At 52.0% G+C, this 21699-nt stretch overlaps 1 protein-coding gene across 2 annotated transcripts in view; it reads left to right on the top strand.

The window, feature by feature from the left end:
• GNG7 (G protein subunit gamma 7) overlaps window positions 1-21699 on the top strand; it is a 193859-nt gene that overhangs the window by 70463 nt on the left and 101697 nt on the right. The gene's annotated exons all lie outside the window — the stretch shown is intronic.

The raw sequence follows: 21699 nt of genomic DNA, 5'->3' as shown, positions 1-21699 counted from the left end.
CCGCAGCACGCAGCCACCCCGGTACAACACGCTGACAGACGGGGGTGGTGATTGTGTGTAGGTGGCTTACATGGGCTCGGGGGGAGATTGTGATGAAATGTTTGTTATAAAAAGGGGCTGTTGGGCATCCTGGGAGTGAGAACCACGGGAGGGGGGAGAAGTTGGCCGGGTGGGCTCACACAGCTTGGGCACCAGCCTGCTTACCGCCCGTCCGGACAGGGGCAGTTAATTCCCCTGTGCTTTGGTTTCCTTAACTGTGAGAAGGGGTAATAATAGTACTTACCGTGCAAGGACTTTGTTGTTCTTAGCTGCCATCCAGTTGGCCCCAACTCATAGTGACCCCGTGCACAAGGGAACAAAACACTGCCCGGTCCTGCGCCATCCCCCCGATCGATTGTGGATTGGACCATTGTGACCCATAAGGTGTTCATTGGCTGATTTTCCAAGGTAGGTTGCCAGGCCTTTCTTCCTAGTCTTAGTCTGAAGCTCTGCTGAAACCTGTTCAGCATCATAGGAACAAGCAAGCCTCCCCTGACCGACATGCATGAGTTGGACTGGCTGGGAATTGAACCCAGGTCTCCCGCATGGAAGGCGAGAATTCTACACTGAGCCTCCCTTGCCCCCCCCATAGCTTCATCGCAGAGTTCTGTTGGTGTGGATGGTGACCCGTTGGTAGCCGTTGGAAAGGCAGAGCGACGGCCCTAGCCATGATAAATATTTGAACCCGTCATCTACCCTGGCAGGAAGGGAGGTTGGGAAACGAGCCAGTGGCCTCAGGAGGATTCTTGTTAGCAAGTTAGAAGCAAAGCTGAGGCTGGGAACTGACCTCGTAACTCTGACCTGTTTCTTCCTGGTCTTATTCCAAGAAGGGCTGTGAGTGGCTTTTAAAATGTGGAAAGGAGGACTAGTTTAAAAAGAAGCCAGACGCCAAAGACAACTTAGAATCTGATTCCCTTTATGGGAATTTTGCAGAAAAGGCAAGTCTGTAGGGATAGAAAGGGGATCGGTGGTTACAAGGGGCAGGGCTGGGGGGCGGGGAGTGACTGATGATGGGTGCAGGGTTTCTTTTTGGGGTGATGGAATGTTCTGGAACTAGACAGAGGGAATCGTTGCGCAACTCGATGAGCTAACTAAAGATCGCATACCCTTCAAACGGGTGGGTTTTTTTGACTCGTGAAGCATACTTCAGTAAAGTCAAAATGTGTACTTTTTCTCTAAACCCAGTGGAAACCGCTTTAGCGCAGCCTTAGCCGACGTTTCTGTAGGCAGTAAGAAGACGCCTTGGTGCGAGGAGCAGCAGCGGAGACCCTGGTCATGGGAAGAGACTCGGAAATATCTTTGAAGGTACAGTTAGTTAGCAGGAGGTGTACCGGAGTAGACAAACCAGCAAACCCACTGCCATCGAGTCGGCTCCAGCTCGCGCAGACCTCCCGTTTGCGGTGTAGGACGCTGCTCCACAGGGTCTTCTTGGCTTCATGCAGACAGATTGCCAGGACTTTCCTCTGTGGGGCTGCTGGGTGTGTTCGAATCACCAACCTTTAGGTTAGTAGTTGAACACAAACAATTGTCACCACCCAGGGACCTTACTGGAGTAGGTGGGTCCTCATCCAGTAGGTTTGTTGTTGTTAGGTGCTGTCGAGTTGGTGCCAACTCATAGCGACCCCGTGTACAACACAGTGAAACACTGCCTGGCCCTGCGCCATCCTCACCGTCATTGTCATGCTTGAGCCCATTGTTGCAACCACTGTGTCAGTCCATCTTGTTGAGGGTCTTCCTCTCTTTTGCTGACCCTCTACTTTGCCAAGCGTGATGTCCTTCTCCAGGGACTGGTCCCTCCTGATAGCATGTCCAAAGTGCGTGAAACAAAGTCTCGCCTTCCATGCTTCTAAGGAGCACTCTGGCCGTACTTCTTCCAAGGCAGATTTGGTGGTTCTTTTGGCAGTCCGTGGTGCATTTAATATTCTTCACCAGCACCCTAACTGGAAAGCATCAATTCTTCTTCGGTCTTCCCTATTCACTGTCCAACTTTCACATGTCTACGAGGCAACTGAAGACACCGTGGCTCAGGTCAGGCGCCCAGTACGAGCGGAGCCTTTATAAGAGACACGCAGAGGGAAGACAGCCCTGTGAGGAGAGAGGCAGAGGTTGTAGTGACGGGTTTATGAGCTGAAGAACACCAAGGATTGGTGGGAGCCGCCAGAAGCCGGGAGAGAGGCTGGGCGGAGATTCTCCCTCAGAGCTCTCAAAAGGAGCCAACACGCTGATAGCCTGGTTTCAGGCTTCTGGCCTGCTGCACTGGGAGACGATACACTTCTGTCCTTTAAAGGCACTACTTTAAGGTATTTTATGATGGTGGTCGTAGGAGACCAAGACACCCACTGGCCCCTACCTGTGGGAGCCCTCTGTGTGCTGGGCCTGGGCGTCAGAATTACAAGCACCTGGTTCCCACCCCTCGAGGTCCAATGGGGAAGAGGTGGGTTTGAAGCAGCATGGTGGTTTCTCAGGGGCACCCTCCAAGAGCCAAGGGCCTGGGGGGGCGGTGTCTTCAAGCTTAAGGAGGACCCCCCAGGGAGGAGGTCTCGGCACAGGCAGGAGAGTTGGGGAAGGGCCTTGAGAGAAGCCTTCCCTAAGACGGAGAGCACGGTGGCGAGAGCACGGTGGCGCCACGCTGAGATTGGCGCCCTGGTCCCTGCCTAGCTTGCCCATGCTCAGCCTTGTTCCAAAAGAGAGTCCTTCATTGGAGGTGCTTGGGAAGGTTGCCTGCAAGAAGGGGAGCTTGGGATCCATGGCGGTTGGGTGAGGTGGTGGCAGGGTGTGTGTGTGCGCGTGAGCGTGTGTGTGCGTGTGTGTGTCCGTGTCTTTGTGTATGAGTGTGTTACACGTGTTTGTGTTATGTGCATGTCTGTGTATGTGTGTATCTATGTATATAACGTGTGTTGTGTGGGTGCATGTTCAGTACATGTGTGTCGTGTGTGCATATGTGCTACATAGGTTACGTGTGTTACGTTTGTTACGTGTGTTACGTGTTTATGTGTTATGTATGTGTTGTGTTGCGTGTGTGGGTTCTGTGTGTTACATGTGTATTGTGTTACATGCGTGTGTATGTTAGATGTGCATGTATGTTGTGTGTTGTATTACACATGTGCATTGTGTTACCTGTGTGTAGAAATGAGGGCCTTCCCATTTACTCATTTGACCACCGACGGCAACGCACCGTTTCACATTCCTGCCCACCCTGCCAACTCTGGTGCGTAAATCTTTGTCCAGCTGACAAGCAAGAACAGCGTCCTTGTTGTCTTGTTTGTGTCTCCTTGATTACTGGTGAGTTCAGTGTTTCCTCTTGGGTGTTTCTCAGGTGACTTGCCTGGATGTGTTCTTGGCTGGCCTTTCTGTTGGGGGTTTTCCCACTTAGTGATTTGTCTGAACTCTTTATATATGTTCGTTTGGGCTGTTTGTCACGTGTGCTGCAAGTGACTTTCTGAGTGTGGCTTTTGACATGGCTTACGGAGGGTTCGGAAACCCTGGTGGCGTAGTGGTTAAGTGCTATGGCTGCTAACCAAAAGGTCGGCAGTTCGAATCCGCCAGGCGCTCCTTGGGAACTCTATGGGGCGGTTCTACTCTGTCCTATAGGGTCGCTATGAGGAATCGACTCAACGGCAGTGGGTTTTTTTTTTTTTTAGTGAGTCTTACCAGGTGCGGGGACAGTTCTGCCCCCAGGGGACACTTGGTGATGTCTGGGGACATTTGTGGTTGTCACGACTAGGGGTAGGGTGCTACTGGCATCGAGGAGGTAGAGGCCAGGGATGCTGCTCAACACCCTACAGTCCCAGGGCAGCCCCCGCCCCAGAGAAGGATCCCTCGTCAGCAGTGCTGAGGGTCAGAACCCGTTGCTATGGAATTGATTCCAACACCTAGCAACCCTAGTGGGCAAGAGTAGAGCTGCCCCCTAGGGTTTCCAAGGAGTGGCTGGTGGATTCTAACTGCCAGCCTTTTGGTTAGCAGATGAGCTTTTAACCACTTCGCCCCCAGGGGCCTGTTAAAGAAAGGGAGAGGGAATTCTCAGTGCTGGCTGCTCTCACACTCTATCACAAAGGAGAGGGCTGTCTTTTGTAGGAGCTGCTGGCAGGGGAGAGCGTGCTAGGTTTGTCCTGATGATTTTCTAGTTACCGATTCCCTGAGCGCCACCATGCACCAGGCCCCACGGGAGGTGTCTGCAGGTGCCCCAGGGTTCACCTCTCCCCGCAGCACTGCAGGGCAGCCTTGAGCTCATCTTACGCCTTACACCAGGAAGTCCGGTTGCTGCCAAGGCGACTCTGACTCCTGATGACCCCGCGGTGTCAGAACAGAGCCAAGCTCCACGGGGTTTTCAGTAGCTGATTTTTTGGAAGTGGAAGGCCAGGCCTTTCTTCCTAGGTGCCTCTGGGTGCACTCGAGCCTCCTTTTGGTCAGCAGCTGAGTGCAGTCACTGTTTGTACCCCTTACAGAGAATGGAATTAAGGCTTGGAGGCATGAGGCTGCCAGTCACCCCTCTCTGAGTGGGAAGCTCTCTGGGAAAGCCTGCGTGTTGCCAGGCTTGGCCATGCTATCCTTCCTGGTACTAAAACCCATGCTCTGATTCTCTGCAGCCAAGTAGGGGATTAGCAAGGAGCCCTGGTGGTCCAGTGGTTAAGCACACGACTGCTAACGGAAAGGTTGGTGGTTCGAACCCACCCCTGGACTCTACAGGAGAAAGATCTGGCGATCTGCTCCTGTAAAGATTATAGTCTGGGAAACCCCCCGGGGTCGTTCTACTCTGTCACATGGGGCTCCCATGTACTGGACAGCACCTGACAACACGGGGTTTGGTCCCGGGTGTCAGAGGTGCAGGAAGTCAGCTCGGTGCTGCTGTTACCTGCAGCGGCCACCAGGGGGCAGAGGAGGTCCGTGGCATCTGCGCTTCTGGATGGCGGAAGGTGGAGGTGGGGTCGGTGAGACACGGCAGATCTTCGGACCATTGCACGCCCTCTTCGAGCCCTGAGACCAACCTGTCCCAGTTTGTTCAAGACATTCCCACGGTTTTCAATGGCTGACTTTTCCGAAGATCGCCAGGCCCTTCCCCCTAGGCGTCTCTGGGTGAACTCGAAACTCCAACCTTTCCGTGAACAGCTAAGCACGTTCACCGTTTGCACCACCCAGGGGCTCCCATCTACGCCTTGCAGAGTCCCACGTCCCTGGCAAACGGGGCCCGTGGTCACCCCATCCCTGGGGCCCCAACTGTGCAGACCCGGACCCTCTGCTTCCTGGAGCCAGCGTCCGCCGTGGGCCTCTTATGCTGGGTCTGGGGGAGAGGCAGAAGGCACAAGCTCTGCTCTTGAGGAAGTCGGGGAGCCCGCACCCCAGAGCCCACCCCGGACTGGGGCGTGGACATGTCACAGGGTTCACTGACCCAATCAGAGCCGGGGCCAGGACGCCCCAGGCCTAGATGAGGACGCAAAGGCGGACGGAAAGGTGTCAGCAGGATGCAGAGGGTCCTCCTGTTGGGGCCCGCAGCGGGGAGGGACTGTGGCGCCCCCGTGAGGTCCTGGTGGGGTCCGTGGTGGGAATGTGGGCCCCCGTGAGGACCTGCTGGGGTCCGTGGTGGGAACGTGGGCCCCCGTGAGGTCCTGGTGGGGTCCGTGGTGGGAATGTGGGCCCCCGTGAGGACCTGCTGGGGTCCGTGGTGGGAACGTGGGCCCCCGTGAGGTCCTGGTGGGGTTCGTGGTGGGAATGTGGGCCCCCGTGAGGCCCTGCTGGACCCGCAGCAGGGAGGGACTGTGGCGCCCCCGTGAGGCCCTGCTGCCTGGGTGCCTTCACCTCCCTAGGGCCTTGCACCCAAGTCTCGGGGTGTAGACATGACAGCAGCTCAGGACAGGAGCTGGCTCTGGGCCAGGGGAGCCACTTCCAGGAAATGTGACAGGCGGGGTTTCTGGTCTTCCTTGGTAAGAGGGAGACTCAGGGCTCCCTGCTCCCCGAGGCCGCAGTGAGCAGTGGGGGTCCAGGGTGGGCGTGGTTGCTGACATTTCATAAAAAAGAGGAACCAGGTCCTGGCCTTGAGCCCGGGCCTTCCTGGCCGCCAGCTCCCGCACTTCAAAGATCAAGGTTTTGCTCCTAGGTTTTCCCTGTCCCAGGGGCCAGCAGCCCTCCCCTCTCTCGGCTGCTCTGACCCCACCCAGCCCCTCCTCCCTCCAGGCCAGCCCCACCCAGATCCTCCTGGTTGTTGTTTTTGCGGGTTGTTGATTTCTTCTTGTAGCGATCCCACATGACGAGCAGAATTGCCCCACAGGGTTTCCTAGGCTGTAATGCTTACGGAAGCAGGCTGCCGTATCTTTCTCCGGCAGAGCCACTGGCAGGTCTGAACCGTGGAGCACTTAACCGCTGCACCACCAGGTTCCTCCTGCACCTCACCCTGGATGACCCCCGCGCTCGATCAGAAGCCCTCTCTGAGCTCCTGCCGTGAAAGCTGCCTGGGGTCCAGGCGCCTGCAGCGTCTTCCCCAGACTGTCTGGGACACGACATCAGTCATGCGAGCTGAAAGCCGTGCCCAGGGCTGCACTGTCCCGGAGGGGAACCACTAGCCAGTCCGAGCACACGCTGCTAGCCACAAGGTTGGAAGTTCAGGTCCACCCACAGGGGCCTCAGAAGGAAGGCCTGGTGATCTGTTTCCAAAAGTCAGCCCCTGAAAAGCCTGTGGAGCACAGCTGCACTCAGACACACACAGCGACGCCGTGAGTCAGAGCCGGGCTGACAGCAGCCGATTTGGTCTGGTTTTGGTTAGCCACATGGGGCTACTGAGTGCTTGAAATGGGGCCGGGGTGAAATGGTAATATTTTACGTCAACGGTTGCTGTCAAGTCAGTTCCGACTCAGGGCGACCCCCTGTGTGTCAGAGGAGAACGGCACTCCATACACAGAGTTTCCAACGGCTGAGTTTTCAGAAGTAGATTGCCAGGTCTTTCTTCCAAGATGCCTGTGGGTAGACTGGGACCTGCAACCTTTTGGTTAGCAGCTGAGCCCAGTCACTGTTTGCCCCACCCAGTAGACCATATAAACCAGGGTGACCTCCAGCTTCTGCAATTTCCTTCCTCTCTCCTCCCGACTCAGTGTGGATTTAAATGCGGGCAGCGTCCTAGGACGTCAGTAGGTCAGATGATTATGGGATGCAGAGTCTCTTGGGGGTCAGTGGAATCCCCTAACCCAGGGGTTCTCACCAGGGGGCGATTCTGCTCCCTAGGGGACACTTCGCAATGTCTGGGGATATTTGTGGGTGTCACGACTAGGGAAGGGAGTGCTACTGTTATAGAGTGGATGGAGGCCAGGGGTGCTGCTCAACACTCTACAGTGCACAGTTTGCCCCCACCCTAGAAAAGGATCCAGGCCCGTGTGTGAGCAGTGCCAAGGGGGAGGGACCCTGCTCTTGGTTCAGCATTTTCCCAGCCTCCTAGCGAAGGACATCAAGTACAAAAGAACTCTGTGACCTCCAAATAGCCGAGTGGTTTCCCGATACCTCCTTGTTCTCCTTGGGAACTTGCTGCATTTTTGCTGAAAGCCCCAGCGGCCTTTTATCTGGAGAGCTGCCCTTGGGTGTAGAACAGACCGCCACCCCAGCTGGCAAATCAGGGCACAACTCTCTGTTTGGTGACCAGCTCCCAACCCCTTCCCAGGGCGTGTTGCAATTCACGTTATTATCAGTTCTCTCCCTGGACAAGCTGTTCTCCTGCCAAGATAGACCGTCAAAACCATAAAATGTTCTGTTCAGGCAAGGTCGCGGCTGCTGCCACAGTCTTCCCTGCAGACAACGTCCGCAGCACATGTGGAATTACAGGGCAGGGGAGGGGGGGGCATTGCTGAGATCGCCCAGAAGGGGCTCTGCTGGGGCCCACGGTCCCCCAAAGCCTCTTCTTCTGCTGACCAGGCCCTGGGTGCTTCCCCAGGCGGCAGGGGTGGCTGGGACTGGACCCTGCCCCTCCTTTTTATGCCTGGTGGGATATCCAGGTGCCCAGCAACCTTTTCTGCTTCTCAGGTTTATTGGGAAGCTGCTGTACCACTGACAGTGCGCACTGCCGTAAGGCAGGGCCTTTGTGACTGAAACAAACAAACCAGGCGTCCGCTGCAAATTACTGTTTCTACAGGGTGTTGTATGAGGTGTGTGCATTTTTTGGTAGGAAAAATAGAAATTTTGAAAAAACATTTGAGACCTATATGTCCGGTGGTCTCGGGGTGGGGAGGGGACTGGGGGGTAGAATTATCGGGACACCATATGTCCCTCTGAACTCTAAGGGGGCAAGAAAAAAAATCTGTACGACCTACCACAAATTCAACAACACACAATGATGCAGCTTGCTTCCATTAATGAAAACACGTGATATCTACAAAAAATTCAAAGCAGAGAAGAATTGAGTCTTGGAAGGGATAGCAGCGGTTCTCACCTGAGGCAATTCTATCCTCCAGGGTCACGGGGTGGTGTCTGGGGACATTTGTGGGTGTCATGACTGGGTGGGGTGCTACTGGCATCGAGTGAGTAGAGGCCAGGGATGCTGCTCAGTACCCTACAGTGCACAGGACAGCCTGCCCCAGAGAAGGATCCGGCCCCAAATGTCCACACTGCCAGCGGAGAGACCCTGTGTTAATTATTTGGAAAACACAGAGTTAGACCCGAGTTCACACCAAACACCAAAATAAACTCTCAATGGATGAGACTGTGTAAACCAGGAGGAGCCCCAGCTCCTGTGATTCTCACCTCTCTCCACTCAGCGTGTGGATTTAAATGTGGCCAGTGTCCTAGGACGTCAGTAGGTCAGATGTATTATGGGATGCAGAGTCTCTTGGGGGTCAGTGGAATCCCCTAACCCAGGGGCTCTCACCTGGGGTGATTCTGCCCCCAAGGGACACTGGGTGATGTCTGGGGACATTGGTGGTTGTCACAACTTGGAGGTGGGGTGCTAATGACATTGAGTGGGTGGAGGCCAGGGTTGCTGCTCAACACCCTACAGTGCACAGGACGACCCCTCACAACCAAGAATTCTTACAACCCCTCGCCGGGTCCCATCAAACAAACTGACTTTTTGGAGTCCTACTCTGTCCCTGGGGGCTAAGATGCCTCACAGGTGTCACCTCAGTTAATCCCCACTCAGGTAGGTTATTGCTACACCTGCTTTTACCAGTTGGAAAATGGAGAGCCAGAGAAATTCATCGCCCAATGCAAGACCCATGAGCAGAGATCCACCAGTGATCCCCCTGGAGCCCAGGCCCAATGTCTGCAGCACCCCGAAGCTGCGTGTGCCCGTTGCTAGGTAACCACTGGAACAGTCAGTATCTGACAGCAACGATGACGCACAGATGCGGTCACGGAGACTCATTGTAGGGCAGCCTCCCCTGAGTCAAAACACACACGGAGACAGACCGTCACGCATGACAAGGAGGCAGGGGCCGGGGAGACGGGATCGAGCGAGTGCTGGAGAGGGGTGGTGGTCCGCCCATCACCTTGGGGCTCTGTCTCAGCTCCTGAAGCTCGCAGGTCTGATTCTGTCCGAGCTGATGGACATTGGTGGTGGTGGTACTTCTTTTGTGGTTTCGTTCTGTTACTCTTGGGAGTTGTGGGGACAGAGCAGAGCACCTCTTCTCCTAGCCGCGGGCTTCAGGGGGGCCAAGGGCTCCTGAGCCCGCGTCAGGCCTGGATCCTGTGCCCACTGCAGGGTAGCTCCATGTGTGGGGAGCTGTAAGAATGGCCTGTTGGGGACGTCTGACCTCCTCTAACTTCACGAGGGAGGAGAGAGAATCACCGTCGGCATCAGACCAAGGCTGACTCCGTGGAGGTGGAGGTCAACCTTGTACGAATTCCGACACCAGTGTCCCTCCCACAGCACTTTCTCCTTCTCTGCTGGGTTTGATAATTCCTCGCAGTGGCCACACAGAACTCGTGGACAGTACGATCATGGGGTTTAATAGGGAAGTAACAGGTTACAATTCCAGATCAGAAACGACTCAGGATACAGTTCTTTGGTCAGGACAGCTTCTTCTCAGCCGTGCCAGCAGGCAGGCCCCTCTCCGGCCCTTAGCCCCTCAGCCCAGCCTCTGCCCTGCTCAGGCAAGTGTTACAAAGCTCCTTAGTTCCACTGATAAGACACCCCACTCTGCCAACAAGCCTCGGCCCGAAGGCACTCAGCTGTGTTGCTCTGTGGGTCAGAAAACCCACTGTAACTGCCTTGCTCTGTGGGCCGGGAAGCCCACTGTGCTGGCTCGTGCTGGTCTCCTGGTTCTGCTGCTGCCGTCTCTCTGCTGCCGCTTCTCACTGTCTTGCATCGTCTCTGGTGTTACAACTCTCTCTCTCTCTCTTTCTCTCTGTCTCCTGGGTCTAGGAGGTTCTCGGCACAGTGATGCTGGGTCCAAAGGATGTGCTCCACTCCTGGCTCTCCTTCCTGGTGGTAGTGAGGTCCCCCCCTTTCTGCCTCTAGGATGGCTTATTTTAAGCCTAGTGGGATGGCAAAACTGACCGATCTCATTAGGGTTCCATATACCTTATTTCATGGTCTCACCCCCATGAGGCTGTCATGCATCTTATTTGCATTATTAGCAAGCTGCCCAGTCCCTTCAGTGGGCCACAAGCACCTTATTTGCATAGTCCCACCCAATCATTTGGTGGGAGTTACAAGACCATGGCAAGAAAGGCCATATAAAAGGGATCCATCACACTACAGGCCACCCCCTGGCTTTTCTAGCCACGGTTCTTTTATACTTGAAGGACAACTTCCTCCTAATTGTTTTGCCAGTTCAAAACAATCCTTAACAATTAGTCCTTCAGGAGGGCAGAGTCCTCAGGTGAGGTTACCCAGGTACCAGCCATTCAGTTCTGCTGCAGGTGTCCATCTGATCTGTCAGGTTGTGTAACAGTCATCTTGTCTTCACCCTCTCTGGCCTCTGATAAAATTTAACTGAGAGAAGATTATTCACTTTCTCTGAGCCTCACGAAGTATCAGGATAGCAAAACCTTTAAGGGGCTTTAGGTTCGGCCACTGTACTCGAGTCCTGCCGTGCCTCCCCCTTAGTCCACTCTTTCACACTTACAGCTTCTACAATTACAGTTCTTACAATCACAGTTAACTCTGTTAACAATGAACATGCACAGCGGATCACGCACAATCCTCTCAGCATCTTCCCCACCCTCTCTTCCCCAGACCCATCAGGAAAAGAGGAATCTACTCAGTGGGGATTCTCCCTTGTCCCCCTCATTTGGAGTGCAAGCACACCCATGGAATGTGTAAGCCAGCCACTTCATGCCTTTGTCTCCTCCCGCCCCATTTTAGAGAGCCAGTGTTTAAGTTGCTTGTCGCTATCAAACCAGTACTGTGAGGAGTCAAGCATGTGCTTCGATCTGAAGAATCTTCTGTTCTGGTTAGAACTTCGAGCATCTGCATCCGTAAGCAAAGTCCACTCCAGAGCAAGCCATCAAATTGCAGGGTTCTACACCAGTTCACGGTATCGAACATCCCTGTCTTCATTCTGCTGGGTTCTTGGTCAGCTCCTCCTTAGCCACCTAAGCTAGGTTAGTGGGTACCAGCCGTAGGCTTGGGAGTCCACACAACTCCCTACACTTCTGACCAGCCAGCTCCTCCTCTCTCCACCTCTCACTGTTAGCCCCCGTGGGCTAGGTCGGTGGGTGCCAATGGAACATGTCCAAACTCAGCCCATCTCTTTATTCTGAACCTCCCCCACTTCCACTCATCGAGTGGACCCAGGTGGTCACTTAGAGCAAGCGTACCAGGCTGCGTACTTACCAGCTCCCTTTAACCTCCAGTCCTGGAAGGGGGTTATTCTGACAGGCATTGACTTTTCCTGCCTCGATGCACCCAACAGCAAATTGTTTGCTCAAAGTTTCAAAAAGTGAAACAGTCATTTTTTTTTTTTCCCGCAAGTTCCCCCTTCAAGTGCAAATCTCCTGTTCCCTCAGGAGTCCTGGGTGGATCTACATGTCTTTTCAAATGCAAAATTCCTGACTCCGAAGGCTCTATACACAGGGCTACTGCATTCAAACCAAAAGCCTGTGTTTCTTTTTTGACAAATTCTAGTTTGCCTTTTAGCATATCCAATCAAGTATTGGCTGAAAGGAGTTACACGCTCTCCGTAATCTGTAATACCCAGCGCTCATTTCCATCATACATGTAAGTCTGTTTGACAGCACCAGGTAGCAGAAACATTCCGTATCCCTAGTACATTCAGAGAAACACATGACCCTTTTTAAAACATTCCAGTTTCGTCTTCTCTTCTCCACACCTTGACTGTCTTCCTATTCATATGCATATGGCCTTGAGCCTCTGGCTGGGTGGAGCCAGAAGACCCTGACCATCTATCAATCATCCTGTTTAACCAGCTTGGCCCTTGCCCTGAGCCACTCCAGTTGTGGCTTTTCTCTCCTCAGCTGCAGCATAACATCTCTTACTTTCCTTTCAACCATCAGAGGTAACGGCAACCAAAGTAACCATCTGAGAATCAAAAGTTTCACTTCCCATGCCCCTTTGTTCTTTCTCTTCCAAAGTAAAATGCTTCCGTAAGTCTGGAGCCATTGCAATGAGTCCCACTTCTGACACCAACTGTAAAAACGGCATGGTGGGGGTATCTGACCTTTTCTAACTTCAGGAGAGAGAGGAGAGAGAATCACCATCAGCATCAGCCCGAGGCATACCTCCACCTGCCAACATTTTTATCATTTCAGACCCCAGCTGTCCCTCCCACAGCACTCTCTACTCCTCTGCTGGGTTCAGTAATTCATTGCAATGGTCACGTAGAACTCACAGATCACACTCACATTTAGGTTTATTAGGGAAGTAATAGGTTACAATTCAGGATCAGGAACGACTCAGGAGACAGTTCTTTGGTCAGAACAGCTTCTCAGCTGTGCCCTCAGTCAGGCCTCTCCCTGGCCCTGTGCATCTCAGCTTCTCGGCCTCTCAGCTGTTCAGCCCCTTGGGCCTCTTGGGCCAGCTCTGGCTCTGCCCTGGTCACGGAAGTGTGACAAAGATTTTTAACTCCACCGATAAGTGCCCAGAGACATCCTACTCTGCCAGTAAACCTTGACCGGAAGGTGTTCAGCCTTCTAGCTCCATGGGTCAGAAAACCTAGCTCCACAAACAAGTCCCTGGAAGCACCCCACTCCACCAGAAAGCCTCCTGCCCAAAGGCCCCCAGCTCTCTCACTCGGTGGGTTGACTGCCCACTGTAGCCATCTTTCTTGACGGGCCAGGAAGCCCCCTGCGCTACCTCACGTAGTCTCCTGGTTCTGCTGCCTCTGTTTCTCTGCTGCTGTTTCTCTCCATCTCATGCTATCTCCTGTGGTACAGCTCTCTTTCTTTGTCTCCTGGGTCTAGGAGGTTCTAAGCACAGGGACCCCAGATCCGAAGAACGTGCTCCTTTGGTGGTAGTGAGGTCCCCCTTTCTGCCTCTGGGATGGCTCATTTTAAGGCAAAACTGACCCACCCTCTCTTTAGGGCTCCATATACCTTATTTGCATGGTTCCACCCTCGCAAGAGTGCCATACGCCTTATTTGCCTTATTAGCAAGCTGTCCAGTCCCCTTGGTGGGATTCATTGCACCACCAGCATATTTCTCATGGTGTCATGGATTGAATTGTGTGCCCAAAAAATATCTCTCAGCTTGGCTAAGCTGTGATTCCCAGCATTGTGTGACTGTCCACCATTTTGTCATCTGATGTGATTTTCCTATGTGTTGTAAATCCTATCTCTATGATGTTGATGAGATGGGATTACAGGCAGTTATGTTAATGAGGCAGGACTCAGTCTACAAGATTGGGTTGTGTCTTGAGCCAATCTCTTTTGAGATATAAAAGAGAGAAGTGAGCAGAGAGACGGGGACCTCATACCACCAAGAAACAAGATCCAGGCGAATAGTGCATCATTTGGACCTGGGGTCTCTGCACAGGGATGCTCCTTGACCAAGGGAAGATTGATGGCAAGGACTTTCCTCCAGAGCAGACAGACAGAGAAAGTCTTCCCCTGGAGCTGACACCCTGAATTAGGACTTGTAGCCTACTAGACTTTGAGAGAATAAACTGCTCTTTGTTAAAGCCATCCATTTGTGGTATTTCTGTTACAGCAGTACTACTTGACTAAGACACATGGTGTCTTAGTTCCCTGTGGCTGCTGTAACAAAGTACCACAAATGGGGTGGCTTAAAACAATAGACATTTATTGTCTCAGTTCTGGAGGCCAGAAGCCCACATTCAGGGCGTCAGCAGGGCCATGCTCCCTCTGAAGCCCTTAGGGGAGGATCGTTCCTGGTTTTTTCCAGCTTCTGGTAGCTCCAGATGTTCCTTGGCTCGTGGCTACATTATCCCAATCTCTGCCTTAGCCATCACACGGCTGTCTTCCCTCTCTGCCTGTCCATGTCTCTTCTTCTCTTATTATAAGGACATCACTCATATTGGATTAGGACCACTCTACGCCAGTATGACTTCATGTTAACTAATGACATCTTCAAAGACCCTGTTTCCAAACAAGTTCGTCTTCACAGGCGCTAGGAGCTGGGACCCGAACACATCCACTGTGACACTCCTGGGGCCCCCATGAGTCCATGTAGGAGCTGGGGCCTGTACACACCCACTGCGACACACCTGGGCCCCATGAGTCCATGTAGGAGCTGGGACCTGAACACACCCACTGCGACACTCCTGGGGCCCATGAGTCCATGTAGGAGCTGGGGCCTGAACACACCCACTGCGACACTCCTGGGGCCTATGAGTCCATGTAGGAGCTGGGGCCTGAACACACCCACTCCGACACGCCTGGGCCCCATGGGTCCATGTCAACTTGCCAACAGTGGGTTTGGTTTGTTCTTAGATTCCTCTGCTGCTTTTTTTCGACCAAACATGGCTCTGACTTTTTAGTTTCAAGTAAGTTTAGATTTACAGAGAAGTTGCATAAATAACACAGATATTTGAAAGACCCCTCGCCCAGCTTCCCTTCATGTTAATATCTTGCATCGCCACAGTACATTTGACACAACTAAGAAGTTAGCGTGGGTACATGACCATCAACCAAACACAGACTTTGCGTGAATTTGACCAGTATTTCCACTAATGCCCTTTTTTGGTCCCAAGATCCTACTCGGGATCCTACCTTGCATTTAGTTGTGATGTCTCTGGAGCCTCCTCTGGTCTGGGATGGTTTGTCAATCTTTCCTTATCTTTTGTGACCTTGACCTTGACAGCCTTGAGGAGGACATCTGGGGTCCTGGAGAATGTCCCCCAACCTGGGTTTGCTCAATGTTTTCTCATGATCAGACCAGGGTGACGTGTTTGGGGAAGAACACAAAGAGGTTGGGTGCCCTTCTTGTCATATCACATCAAGGTACCTGACGCCGACCTGCCATCACCAGTGACATCAACCTGGCTCACCTGGGGGCGGTGGTGCCACCAAGTTTCCCAGCAGTAAAGTTCCTATTTTCCCCTTTCCTTGCTCCATTCTTTGGAAGCAACTCACAAAAATCAGCCCACACTCAAAGGGAGTTGTTAGGTAACTTCGACCCCACGCACAATACAACGAAACACTGTCCGGTCCTGTGCCATCCTCACAGTTGTTTCCGTTTGAGCCCATTGTTGCAGCCGCTGTCTCAGTCCATCTCGTTGAGGGTCTTCCTCTTTTTCGCTGACCCTCCACTTTTCCAAGCTTGATGTCCTTCTCCAGGGACTGGTCCCTCCTGATAATATGTCCAAAGTACCTGAGACGAAGTCTCACCATCCTCACTTCCGTGGATCATTCTGGTTGTACTTCTTCCAAGACAGATATGTTTGTTTTTCTGGCAGTCTGTGGTATGTTCAGTATTCTTTGCCAACACTGTAGTTCAAAGGCATCAATTCTTCTTCCGTCTTTCTTATTCATTGTCCAGCTTTTACAAAAAAAAAAAAAAAAAAAATGTATATGAAGCAATTGAAAATACCATGGTTTGGGTCAGGTGCACCTTAGTCCTCAAGGTGATATCTTTGCTTTTTAACACTTTAAAAAGGTGTTTTGCAGAAGATTTTCCCAATGCAGCATGTTGTTTGATTTCTGGACTGCTGCTGGGTGTTGATTGTGGATCCAAGTAAAGTGGTATTCTTGACAACTTCAATCTCTTCTCCGATTATCATGATGTTGCTTATTGGTGCAGTTGTAAGAATTTTTGTTGTCTTTACGCTGAGGTGTAATCCATACTGAAGGCTGTGGTCTTTGATCTTTATCAGTAAGCGCTTTAAGTCCTCTTCACTTTCAGCAAGCAAGGTTGTGTCATCTGTATAATGCAGGTTGTTAGTGAGTCTTCCTCCAATCCTGATGCGACTTTCTTCTTCATATAGTCCAGCTTCTCGGATTATTTGCTCAGCATACAGATTGAATAGGTATGGTGAAAGGATACAACCCTGACTCACACCTTTCCTGCCTTTAAACCATACAGTATCCCCTTGTTCTGTTCGAATGACTGCCTCTTGATCTATGTAAAGGTTCCTCATGAGCACAATTATAGATGCTTTGGAATTCCCATTCTTTGCAATGCTATCCGTCATTTGTTATGATCCACACAGTCGAATGCCTTTGCATAGTCAATAAAACACAGATAAACACCCTTCTGGTATTCTCTGCTTTCAGCCAGGATCCATCTGACATCAGCAATGATATCCCTGGTTCCACGTCCTCTTCTGAAACTGGCTTGTCGATATACTGCTGCAGCCGTTTTTGAATGATCTTCAGCAAAATTTTACTTGGGTGTGATGTTAATGATATTGTTCAATAATTTCCACATTCAGTTGGATCACCTTTTTTGGGAATAGGCACAAATATGGATCTCTTCCAGTCGGTTGGCCAGGTAGCTATCTTCCAGATTTCTTGGCATAGACGAGTGAGCACTTCCAGTGCTGCATCCACACGTGTTATAAAGTAGTGGCTATCTAGAGAGTCAGATTGTGATTTAAATATATATATATATTATTTTCCCCCAATTTGTAAAAAATAAAGGCATAAAACACTCGATGAGGTATTTCCAGGTATTTGGGGGCTCTTTCCCAAGAGGAAGTGACAAAAGAATAAAACAGGGACAGAAATACTTGCAAAAGGGGTCAGCTCAGAAGAGAATGTCACCCTTTAAATCAAAAAAAGAAAAAACAACAACAAAGCCTGTTGCTGTCAAGTTGGTTCCAACTCACGGCAACCCTGTGGGACAGAGTAGAACTGCCCCACAGGGTTTCCAAGGCTGTATCTCTATGGAAACAGACTGTCACATCTTTCTCCTGCAGAGCAGCTGGCAGATTCGAACCGCCGAGCCTTCATTTAGCAGCCAAGCACTTAACCAGTGGGCCACCAGGGCTCCTTCCCTTTAAATCAGGGGTTCCAAAATACAGCCCTGGGACTCAATCTGGCCCACCACCTGTGTTTATAAATAAAATTTGATTGGCACACAGCCGTGCCCATTTGTTTACGAATCATCTGTGGCTGCCTTCTGCTACCACAGCAGAGTTGAGTAGTTGCGACCGAGATTGTCTGGCCCACGAAGCCGAAAATATTTACTCTGTGACCTTTACAGGAATGGTTTGCCAAGCCCTTCTCTAGAGAGGTCACTTGCAGGGCGTGGTGGGGTCAAGGCCTCCACAGGGCCCTGGTTACTGTCATCACCTGTCCCTGCTTCTCCTCCTGCTCGTCTGGGCCCTCCTGCTCCGAGGACTGGGGCTCCCCATGACTCCACCCTGAACCCACCTGCCCCTTTGTCTACATGGTCTCTTAGCCCTGAGGTCCTCACCCGGAGCGATCCCGCCCCCTGAGGACACTGGGCGATGTCTGGGGACATTGGTGGTTGTCACAACGTAGAGGGCTGCTACTGGCATAGAGTGCGTGGAGGCCAGGGATGTTGCTCAGTACCCTACAGTGCACAGGATGGCTCACCCTGGAGAAGGACCCAGCCCCAAATGCCCATGGTGCCGGCGGGAAGAGACAGTTCTAGAAACAAAAGTAGCTGTTTGTAAGCTGTTTTGTAAGGTCCCCAGTATATCCTCAATTTGTTGTTTTCTTTTTAGTTTTGTTTATAACAGGTTGGGTTTCTGTGATATGAAAGTTTTACATTTTTAGGGAGAAAAGTTTATCAGTGTTTTTATGGCTCCCTCTTCTAGAAAATGGGTGGGGGGAGTAGGCACGCCCTGAGTAATGGCACCGGGATACACCTGGATGACGACAGGGCCGTTGTGGCAACCAGTTTGTTCAACATGTGTGAAGTGGGTAGCCGAGGTCTGCACATGGCAAGTGCTCAATAATCAGTTGTTGCTGTTAGCTGCTGTCGAGTCGGCCCCCATCTCGTGGTGACCCCATGCACAATAGAACCAAACCCTGCCCGGTCCTGTTCCATCCCCGTGGTTGGTTGTGGATCAGACCATTGGGATCCGTGGTTGATTTTTGGACATGGGTTGCCAGGCCTTTCATCCTAATCTTAGTCTGGAAGCTCTGCTGAAACCTGTTCAGCATCTTGGCAACATGCAGGCCTTCACTGACAGACTGGTAGTGGCAGGGCATGAGGTGCACTGGCCGGGAATCAAACCCGGGTCTCCACGTGGGAGGTGTCCTAGTCCCCTAGTGCTGCTAGAATAGACCACAAGCAGGTGGCTTTAATGAACGGAAATTTATTTTGTCACAGTTTAGGAGGCTAGAGGTTTGAATTCAGGGCGCCGGCTCTAGGGGAAGGTTCTGTCTCTGTCAGCTCTGGGGGGAAAGTCCTTGTCGCTTTTTAGCTTCTGTTCCTCAGATTTGCCCAATGCAATATGTCATTTAATTTCTTGGCTGCTGCTTCCATGGCATTGACTGTAGATCCAAGTAAAACAAAATCCCTGGCCACTTAAATATTTTCTGTACGCTGAGCAAATAATCCGAGAAGCTGGACTGTATGAAGAAGAAAAGGGTGTCAGGATTGGAGGAAGACTCATTAACAACCTGCGTTATACAGATGACACAACCCTGCTTGCTGAAAGTGAAGAGGACTTGAAGCACTTACTGATGAAGATCAGAGACCACAGCCTTCAGTGTGGATTGCACCTCAACACAAAGAAAACAAAAATCCTCACAACTGGACCAATGAGCAACATCATGATAAACGGAGAAAAGATTGAAGTTGTCAAGGATTTCATTTTACTTGGATCAATAACTAATGCCCATGGAAGCAGCAATCAAGAAATCAAACAACACTTTGCATTGGGCAAATCTGCTGCAAAAGACCTCTTTAAAGTGTTAAAAAGCAAAGATGTCACCTTGAAGCCTAAGGTGCACCTGACCTAAGCCATTGTGTTTTCAGTTGCCTCATGCATGTGAAAGCTGGACAATGAACAAGGAAGACTAAAGAAGAATAGATGCCTTTGATTTGTGGTGTTGGCGGAGAATATTGAATATACCATGGACTGCCAAAAAAAGGAACAAATCTAGAAGCGAGGATGGTAGGACTTTGTCTTAGGTACTTTGGACATTTTGTCAGGAGAGACCAGTCCCTAGAGAAGAACATCCTGCTTGGTAAACTAGAGGGTCAGCAAAAAAGAGGAAGACCCTCAACAAGATGGACTGACACAGTGGCTGCAACAATGGGCTCGAACATAGCAACGATTGTGAGAATGGCACAGGACTGGGCAATGTTTCGTTTTGTTGTACACAGGGTTGCTATGAGTCAGAACCAACTTGATGGCACCCAACAACAACAAGTAACCTAAAGGTTGATGGTTTGAACCTACCCAGTGGCACCACAGAAGAAAGGCCTGGCAATTTGCTTCCATAATGATTACAACCGAGAAAACCTTATGGAGCACAGTACTCCTCTGTCACTTGGGGTTGCCATGAGTCGGAATCCACTCTCCGGCAACAGGTTTGGTTTTTGGTTTTGGTGACCTGGGTCAGATCTTGAATTCCTTAGGGTCAGGGATCCCAGCCAGCCCTGGCCAGGTGATGAGTGAGTGAGTGAGTGAGAGTGTGGGCCCTGGGACAAGTCACTGTCTGACCTCCTGTTCAGAGTTGAGCCTGTGACCAGGATGGTAACGCTCTGGGGACAGTGAGCGGAGCCTACAGACATAATTGTCCTTCCACCAAACAGTACCGATCACATGTCCCTGCTTGCTGAGTCAGAGCTGAGCTGAACGCCGGGCTCATTAGCCTGCTGGAATGTGACATGCTGTTCCCTGGCTCCTGACTAAGATTCCGGCTGATTCAGCTGCTGCTCAGAGCCGCTCACCCCATCGCAGCCCAGAGGCAGCAGCCCTGACGGTACCGGGCCAACGGTGGGCGCCCTGATGGTATTGGGCCGGCAGTGGGCGCCCTGACGGCCGGGATCAGCAGGCGTGAAGAAAACACACAGGAGGGGGGGTGGGAAGAGAGTTGGCAGAAGGGGCTCAGTGCTGAGGTCACACCTGTGGGTGCCCCTAGGGACCACCAACAGGGCTGCGTCGTCCCGCGCTGGGGGACAGTGGGGTCCTGCCCCAGCACTGCTGACATGGAGGTCAGATCTTTCTTGGGGGGGGGGCCTTCCTGTGCACTGTGGGGTGCGGAGCAGCATCCCTGGCCCCCACCCACTCGATGCCAGTAGCAGCCCGCCAGATGTGACAACCATAGATGTCCCCGGATATCACTCAGTGTGCCCCAGGGGCAGAATCACCCCAGGTGAGAACCCCTGGGTTAGGGAATTCCGCTGACCCCCAGGAGACTCTGCATCCCATAACCATCTGACCTCCTGATGTCCTAGGATGCTGCCCACATTTAAATTCACACACTGAATGGGGAGGAGAGAGGACAGAATCACAGGAGCTGGAAGGTCCCCCTGGTTTACACTGTCCGACCCAGTGGGACTTTACCGTGGTGTACGGTGTGAGCAGGGACCGAGCTCAAGTTTTTCCAAATAATTAACACAGGGTCCCTGCCCCCCAGCACTGCTGACATGGGGGCTGGATCCTTCTCTGGAGTGGGGTGTCCTGTGCACTGTAGGCTGCTGAGCAGCATCTCTGGCCTCCATCCCCTCAATGCCACAGCATCTCCTGGTCGTGATACCCACAAATGTCCCCAGATGTTGCCCAGTGTCCCTGGGCCTGATAATGCCATTCACTTAGTGGCACCTGGGGAACATGTGTTTGTTGACCAGCCCTGGCCACACAGAGTCTGGGGGCTGAGAGGCAGGTGGGTATACATACATATGGAGCCCTGGTGGTTCAGTGTTTAAAAGTTTGGCTGTAAACCAAAAGGTCAGCAGTTCGAATTCACCAGCCGCTCCTTGGAAACCCTATGGGGCAGTTCGATTTTGTCCTACGGGGTCACTATGAGTCAGAATTCACTTGACCGCAGTGGGTTTGGTTTTTTGGGTTTTTTTTAATGTATATGTAGGGTCGCTATGAGTCAGAATTGACGTGACGATATATATAGTTTTGGTGCTTTCACAGTGCTGAGGGTTACGGGAAAGGACCTAGGACGTACCCAAGGCCTACCAGGTAACGGGTATTCTGAACACAAGGTCATTTTTTCAGTCCTGGAGAGCGGGGGCTGTGAGCCCATTCTGCGTGTCCTACGCTGAGTTTCAGGGACAGCTCCCGCCAGCAACTGGAGGAGCTGGGGTTTGAACCTGTGACCCTGAGACTCCTTCTTCCTCTGCAGCAGGCTGCATACCCACAAGCACTCCTCGCCTGGGCGATTCTGTCCCCA

Source organism: Loxodonta africana, chromosome 3 (assembly GCF_030014295.1).
Source record: "Loxodonta africana isolate mLoxAfr1 chromosome 3, mLoxAfr1.hap2, whole genome shotgun sequence".
Taxonomy (NCBI): Eukaryota; Metazoa; Chordata; class Mammalia; order Proboscidea; family Elephantidae; genus Loxodonta; species Loxodonta africana.
Note: the sequence above shows the minus strand (reverse complement) of the source record. Positions and strands in the feature narration are given on the sequence as shown.